This window comes from Penaeus monodon, chromosome 13 (genome assembly GCF_015228065.2).
Source record: "Penaeus monodon isolate SGIC_2016 chromosome 13, NSTDA_Pmon_1, whole genome shotgun sequence".
In the NCBI taxonomy this organism is placed as follows: Eukaryota; Metazoa; Arthropoda; class Malacostraca; order Decapoda; family Penaeidae; genus Penaeus; species Penaeus monodon.
This window is the reverse complement of record NC_051398.1, coordinates 20,078,496-20,087,179: the sequence shown is the minus strand read 5'-3', so window position 1 is coordinate 20,087,179 and position 8,684 is coordinate 20,078,496. Positions and strand designations below refer to the sequence as shown.

The 8,684-nt window shown below is 34.6% G+C and overlaps 1 pseudogene; it reads left to right on the top strand.

Annotated features, from left to right (window-relative positions):
* Positions 1-252: 252 nt before the first annotated feature.
* LOC119580174 lies at positions 253-5,658 on the top strand (annotated as a pseudogene).
* Positions 5,659-8,684: the final 3,026 nt, after the last annotated feature.

Here is an 8,684-nt window from a genome sequence, read left to right as displayed (position 1 = left end):
TTTAACTTATCATCATATACTTTAAGAGGATAAATTAATAGAAGATAATTTTGTCAGGCTTAAACTAACAAACAGAGATAGAGATACTATTTTTCTTGTAAGATTTTGAATTGAAATTATGCAATTACATTTTAGATAACATGTACTTTTTGTTCTTTCTTCGTCATTGTCTTTGCTTCTTGATTTTTCTTTAATAAGGAAAAAGTAAAAGAAGATATACATTGTCAGGGCTTAATTCATAATGAATAGAGAATGCTTAGTGACATAGCAAATCTTCAGGCCCGTCACCCATCTCTTCATGGAGGCGCTCAACACGACCTCGACTACTATGATGAGCAGGCTTCTTCAGGACACCTTAGTAAGAGATCTCTTTTTATTACTCATTGTAAGTTTTTGCCTTGACCTTCAGATGATTAAAGTGTTCGTAGTGGACTTGTGTCGCTTGCTGGAATATGAAGTGACAGAGTCCACATCCCTGTCTGAGGTGCAGCAGTGGGTTGCACGTGACAGTGGGGTGTTGGTGGATGACCAAAGGCCCTACTCCCACGTGGGCAGCCCCCCGACCCCACTAGGCCTGCCATCCAGTGCTGGGCCCCTCCGGTAAGCAGAGCAGCCTATGTAATGTTTTCTTGTGTATATTCTTAATTCTGCTTGTATTTAATTGATTTGTGCAGGTCTTGTTTTATGTAATGTTACTTTTTTTATGGATATGGAAGTATTTTGTCTATATTTTATGCAGTATTTTATTGTTGCTTAAAGTCCTGAAATTATTTGTTTTCTTTATTGGCTTCATTATTTATTTAAATTCCATATATTTTTTATTAATCTGTTTCACATTTCTTCTTCCTTAATTTTTTCATAGGATGAAGATGAATGGTTTGTTGTATATCTTTGCTGAGGGCATGACGCGACCACAGGTGCCACCACACTTTCCACCTTTAGTAGAGGCATGTTAAGAAAACCCCGAACGGCTGTCGAATACCAGACGCAGCGTAGAATGTGGGCACATGCTGTGTTCTTCCTTCATCGGAAGCCCGTCTCCTTACCCTGTTACGCAAGCACAGAAGTTTCAATGTAAGTTCTAAAAATTGTGTTTTGCTTAATATATTCTTTTGTTTTATTTATCATATATGTATCCTAATAAACAGAAATACAAAGCAGTTAATTCTGAGCACACATTTCTGTTGCTGATGATGTATACTGATATAAAGTCAGTGTCTATTGAATTGATGCACTATTAGATATAGAACAGGAATGCACAGATGTAATGATAATGACACAGACTTACACTAGTTTTTTATTTTTTTATGAATAAATGAAATAAAGTAATATGAACAGGAGTTTTTCTTTCTTTTACAGGCTTCACCTAATGTCTGGCCATGCTCAGTTAACCAAAACCGGCCATAGAATGCTTAGTGACATTGCAAACTTCAGGCCCGTCACCATCTCTTCATGGAGGCGCTCAACACGGACCTCGACTACTATGATGAGCAGGCTTCTTCAGGACGCCTTAGTAAGAGATCTCTTTTTTTATGGCTCATTTGATATGTCTGGCTGTTTTTGGTTCTGTGGATGTTTTTGCTGGGAATCATTAGTTTTCTTCATGATAAGGTAATATCCTTTGATTTCTGATTTGTTGTATACTAGGATACTTCATTCATATATCTATCAATAGATATCATAGCTTAACACAGGTTAATTTGCAATCATTAGTTCTAATCCACTGAACCTAGCACTAATCATAACCCAAACAGAATGTTTTTGTTGTTATAACCCTCTCAGTATTTAAATATTTTGTATGTATGATGAAATATGAAATTCGCCTGCTGACAAGCGAGTGCCCCATACACAAGCAGCACGCATCTTTTAAACCTTCTGGAGCAATACGGTTATGGTGGTATTCTCATTGAGAAAAAATTCCCATCATTCTCCCTCATCATCTCTCCTTTCTTTCTATTTCTCTGTTTGACTTTGCATTACTGCAGTATTATGACATTAACCCACTGGATCCCTGTCTTCACTGCCAAAAATCCGAACAGTAGTCTTACATGAGCAGCCACTCTGACAGGTGTGCAGCTCTTAGGCTGGGCTCACACAAACTCTCATGTGTGTTGACAAGACTCCATCCCTCCCCTTGTAATGTTATTTTCTCTTTTTCTGCATAAGTGTTTTTATCTTTTTTGCCATTTTGCAATGTCTATATTTGTCATCTGACTAGCTTTATCCAGATGGTAAGAGAATGTTTTCTTTGCACAGACTCCATATCATCTTTGTAGGAGGTCCATAACAATAATAATAACAATAAGTAACATTTTGTTATGTCTTTTTTTTTTCTTTTCTTTTTTTCCTCATAATATTCAATTTTCTGTAATACAACCTGGCCACTAGTCATGGCACCCAGGAAGAGTAACTTGAGCATGGAAGTAGTATCCTCCCTGGAGCTGCCATTTTTCCAATCATGGCTAACGAATGATGCATTCCACACCCGTTTATCAATGGCAATAAACCCAAAGCCCCTTCGTAAATACCAAATGAGTCTAATCACCCTCCAAGAGGTTTGTGCACTCATGGCAAGTCATTTCCATCACCCTGGTCAAAATGCTCATGATCGCAATTACATATCACCCCAGCCCACAGGCAAATTTTTCCATGACAGCATGTTCATGTCACCTCAAGACAAACGACGTGATGGTCACATCATGTCGTTTGATCGTAGGGTTTCAGGCTAACCTCAAAGTATAGCCAGTCCCAAGCAGTCTGTTGCTTGGTTACTCACAGGCAGTCATAAGTGCAGCAAATGTACTGCATCTTTCTCTTAATCCATAATTTTGTAACATAAACTAGACCCTACCAAAAGGATGAACTACTAGGAGAATTAATCCTACATTTTGTGCTTTATCATAATACTTTTGTGCTTATTAAGGTTTCTGAAGTATTATCTTCTTATTCAGCCTCAGAGAAGCTATACAGTGGCTGGAGAGAAATGGGAGAGGTAACCCTAAGACAAGTACATGCTGTGGTCGAACGTGTCCAACAACTAGAAGGCTCACTCACTGCCTTAAACACTCGCATCCTGGAACTACAGTGTTCACCATTTGCCCGAGCAAGAGCTATTGATTCTCTGGATTCTGTGTAGGTTCTTTAATCTTCCCTTACAGAGTGGCAGTTGCATTATTGAAAACTAGTTTAAAAGGAATTCTGGATATACACTACAGTGGTTATACTAGACATTCATTTTCTTGTGTTCTTATACCACATGGTGATTTGTATAAAATACCTGATATTGAAAGAGAAGTAACTAATAGATCATTTATTTGATTGTTCACTAGTGTTTCTTTCATTAGTTAGAGTCAGAATTCTCTGAAATTCTTCATGATGAAAGTTTTGTAATTGTGTATTCTAACTTAGGGATAATTCTAATTAGATTAACAGCTGGAGAAGACCATTATTGTAATCTAAGAAGAAGGAATAAAGAGCAGCGTGCTACACCACATGATAATACAGACATGTGCAAGTTGCTGCTACAAGCTTTGAGAAAAAGGGACAGATTGCAACAAGATCTTTATAAACACGTAGAGTAAGTTGTGCATTATTATACATGATATATATTAGATATACAATTGTATATATATTTATTTATTATCTCCCCATTTTCATTATTATTGATGAATACTTAGTAAAATTTGAAATTTCTGTTCTATCATTTTACTTAAATAATCAATTTATATGAAAATAAATCTGACTTGATATTTGTCTGATAGGAAACAGAGTGAATGTTGCAGTGAAGTAGCTGCTCTCTCTTCACCATTAGAAGCAGTTTTGCAAGATGCAGCAAGAACCGCACAACACATATCTTCACTTCAGAAGCAACGCCAGAAGGACATTTGGAAGATCATGGAATTGCAGTAAGTTGCTGGGGATTTCTGTGATATGTTGTTGATCTATTGTGGGAGTATGCTATTAAAAATGCATGTGACATTTTTCTTATTATTTTCAGTTTTCTTTATTATTCCTTAATCTTGCAAGGCATCTCTGCTGCTGAGTTAATAAAGAAAAAAAGAGATTTTTAGGGGCAAGTGACTATTGTAGTAGTGAAGGTACATTAGGATTTTAGGAAAGATTAAATGTATAAATTTTATGATCTTATACCTAATGATTAGAAGTTTTAGTCCAGAAAATTAAAACCTAAGTGAGAATTGAATGCATAAAGTGATATGAGGTTTTAATTTTTTCCTTCATTTCCTTAATATTTTCCTGATTCTAACCAATTTACCACAGATTAACCACAGCCTACTGCGGGACAGCAGCTGGAATGGCCCAGGCGCCCCAACCATTCCAAATGCTTCGCAGTTGCCAAGAAACCCCCTCACCAGCAGCCCTTGAGCTCACTAAATAATTTGCTTGAAAAGTCAAAGAAGGAATCAGATGCCATTATAGCTGAAATCGTGCTCTTCGTTTGCCAGTAAGTTTTATGAATTTATCACTTTGATTTTACTGCATTTGTCTTTTCTAAGATAGGGTAGGTAAGGAGCAAGTAAAACTTCAGTGGATAACAATTTTCTTTGCAGTATTGCTGTTCATCCATAATTCAGAAAAAGTCATTCATGTGAAACCTATTTTCAGCTGTTAATTGTTATCAACAAGCAATGTGGAGTATGTATGAAAATCAAAATAGTGATCTTCCCAAAAGTTGTTCATTTCACTTTTTGTCCCTTTACAGTATCTATGAATTACAGGCATTGGTCCTTTTTTTGAGTAACTGTGAAAAATTCACACACAACTTTAGAAAGATTGCGTAGTGAAACCATAGTGCACTTATTCAGTTATTTGTGCCATAATGTCATTAGCTATATTTTTTCCTTACACAGGTGTAAGGTATTGTAAGCTATCTATTGCACATGAATTTTGATTCAAATATCTAGGCAACTCTTTTGTTCTATGAAAATATCTTTTATTTCTATGGGCAAAATATCTTTATTGCTTCTAACCAATTCCACATAATTTTTTGAGGGAAGAAAGTGCAGGGGATATATATTTGGTGGGAAATGTTTGGTGGTGCATGACATATTCCCAAACTTACCAAATCCTAGAATTAGCATATTATTATTTAGTTACTAAGTGTTTTTTTTTTTTTTTTTTTTTTTTTTTTTTTTTTTTTTTTTTTAAGGGAAAACACAACTAATGCCCATGCACACTTTCAGGATGGTTGAGATGCTCTCAGGAAATGTAAAATCCAACCTTGTAATAGGCGCAGCCAGTCTCCAACTGGCCTGAGCCCTCCAGTCACAGCAGATGGCCTCATGCTGCCACCAGCCTTGCCTGAGAAGAGGACTCCTTCCCCAACCAGTCAAGCAGCACTGAATAAGAAGGCAGTTGAAACTTCCTTGTAGTCTTCTGCTGATATATTATGGAGAATTTTAAATATTTATTTTATATTCTTTAGGTATCTCAGTTAGTGAACCAGCTCACTGACTAGAAGACTGATGATAATACTTTCTGCAAGTGACAGATGTGGAGTATCTGCTTAATATAAAGTAGGAAAAATTGTGTCCAGTATGGAGATATATCACCATTAATCTTGTACCATATAATTTATTTACATATATTCTACTATACAGTTTATCAGTTATGTAATTATATTGTTATTTGAATATCATACTAGAGATTTATATGCAGCAGGAACTGCTTTGTTATGTCAGTTGAACTCCTGTGGAAACGAGAAGCGCACACACACAGCACACACACTCACTCACTCACGCACTCACACACACTCTCACTCTTATATGTGAATGATTCGATAACGACTCTGTTCTAGAAAAAAATAGAGACTTTTTTATGATGGTTAATTTTAAATAGCTAATGTGTGATATGTGCTTCACATCGTATGTTTTGGGCTTTTTCTTTTTTCTTTTCTCTTTTTTCTTTCTATCTTCTTCCACACATTCATTATTGCTGTAAAATAATTTCTAGACAAGATTGGGGATTGCTAGGTATCAACTGTATGTGACTTAACTTAGAGTGTTCTTGCTGGCTTTATTTGAAATTTAGCAGTTCTTAAGTTAAGGAATGTTTCTTTTCTATGCAGGAGAATAGAGGTCATTTGATAATTTATGAATATCCATTATAAATTAATAACTGAATGGAATGCTTTACATTGCTGGTGAAGGTACAGTTTGATGAATCACAAATAGTTTTCTAGCTTTTCTTCACTAACCCATAGATCAACTTGCCCACTGATCTTTAATAAAACTGAGAAAAGCAATTGAAGCATACCATTCTGCTTATGATTTTTTTAGCCACAAAGGTGACATTTAGTTCAAATACATGTGACATACAATATATGCATTTCTTTGTATTAAATTACACTGTTTTTCTACACATCAGCATACCTAGTGAATGACAATGTTTTATCAGATTTTTTTTTTCAACTTTTAATTCAAAAGTTGCATTGCATTGATCTGAGAACCTATGTCACATAAACGCAGAAAGTGCCTTTCTAAAAGTATTCATTTAGGAAATGATTATGCCATAAGTTTATAAAGAAAATGAGAGAAAAAATCAATAAAAGTTACAGTCAGAAAGTAGAAAGCTCAATTTTTGTGTTCTATTCTATTTATTTCATTGCCTAAAAAGGTGCATAATAAGTAGGTGCCAATTTGTTTCTACTGTTTGTATTTCCTCTATTTTAAAGCCAATTTGTGCATGTATGTCGGGTGCTTGTTTGTGAGTTTGAGTGCATCATTGTATTTGTACATGTTATTGATGTGGGTGTAGAGAAAGAGATAAGATGAGAATAATGTCTTCACAGAGCAAGCAATGTCTTTGACTGGTTTTGACTACATCTTCATCAGAAATATAGATATTTCTGACAAAGATATAGTTAAAACCAGTCAAATACATCTCTTGCACTGTGAAGATATTAATTCTCATTCTACCTTCTACATTTGTTGCAATGAACACTGTTAATTGTGTGGATATGTTTGTGTATGCATGTATATGTTTGTGTATGCCAACTGCAATTGTGTCTGACAGATGTAAATGAAATGACTTTCATTACCAGGTCACTCCATACTTAAAACAGATTTATACAAATATTTTTAAAATGTTTCTTTTTTCACAAATGATCTGTAATCAAATTTCTAAAATTTTATTTCTATTTTAGTTTCATTGGTATATGGTGTGCAAAGGACTGATACTTATATTTTCTTCCCGAAACTGTAGGATATGTAATATTCTAAACATGTAGATTGTATGCATTGGTAGATTTTTTTTTTTTTTTTTTTTTTTTACTAGCTGATATTATTTTGGGATACATAATAATGACCATTTTTTTTTGGTGTCTGTGATACCATGTTTGGTATACATTATAGTAACACATTATAGGTGCTTTTGCAAGAATAAAATCTACCCAGTTCTTGAATATGATGTAGGAAATGAAAATTCAGGTTTTTTCTTAATTAATCACAAATCAACACTTTCACATGCACACACCTATTTCTGATGAATGAGAAAATGTTCATTATATAATAATTTTCAGCATTATGGCTTGTAATAGCTTGAAATTAAGCATGTTTTTGTCATCATTTTCATTGTTAAAATATGTAAATCATTTTATTATGTGACAAGAAAATCAGTTCACAGGTTCGGTTAATGTACACATGGAAACATGGGGTAGAACATAGTGATACTGTAAATATAGATACTTGTATAATGATTGTGACTGTATCTTGAGTATGTAACATACATTCTCAAGAAGAAAAAATTCTTTGGGTTATCTTAACCCTTTCCCCCCCGGGTAGTATTCATAGTGGCCCTGCCTCGCTGCTGGGGCTTATATCGTCACCCTAGCATGCGCAAACGCTCATGCCAAATGCCAGCATCCCTTGCGATTCCCTTCGTAAAACTACAGCCATTATTGTATTTTCAGTTATCATTGTTTTTCTAAAGTCTCTATTTGCCATATTTCCTGATAAATCAAAACGGAAGGATATTTTTTGTTTTATATAGACTCCATAGTTGATCATTATTTGCTCTATAGTCTGAAAAAAATAAGCTTGTGTGGGATCATGGAGTTGAAGTCGTAGTTTTTTTTTTTTTTTTTTTTTTTTTTTTTTTTTATATAGTAAAAAAGAGAAAGTGTTAAAAAGACTTGATCTCATTTTCACTGGCAGAAAATAATATTTTGCCGTGATTGTAACAAAAAAAAAAAAAAAAAATGTCCATACATGACCCCGGCAGATAGTCCCGCCATGCCATGGCATGTGCGTACATGCCACCCGCCGGCAAAGGGTTAAAGTCCTTGTCATAAGTTCTCCATATACTGTATATGGTCATTCATAGCTTCTTATAAGTTCTATCCTCTTTGAACTGGCCAGATATTGTTGCCAGTGCCTAGCTGGGTTTTTTTTTGTTTTTTTTTTTTGTTTTGTTCTTGTTTTAATGGTCCAGCAATGGGTTTCAATATTGTTCTTCCAGTGAGGGGCCCACACTATAATTTACTGAGCCATGACGCTGACAATTTTTTCCATACTAATTTTGTGTAGTATGCATAGTTTATTACAGTATACCATACAACTTGTTTTAGTTTTTGTATGGTAAAATGGTAATGACAAGTATTCTCAGTATTCTCAAATATATGAGAGCTTTAACAAGAAATTTAAATTTAAAGGGTTATTTATTGTTGC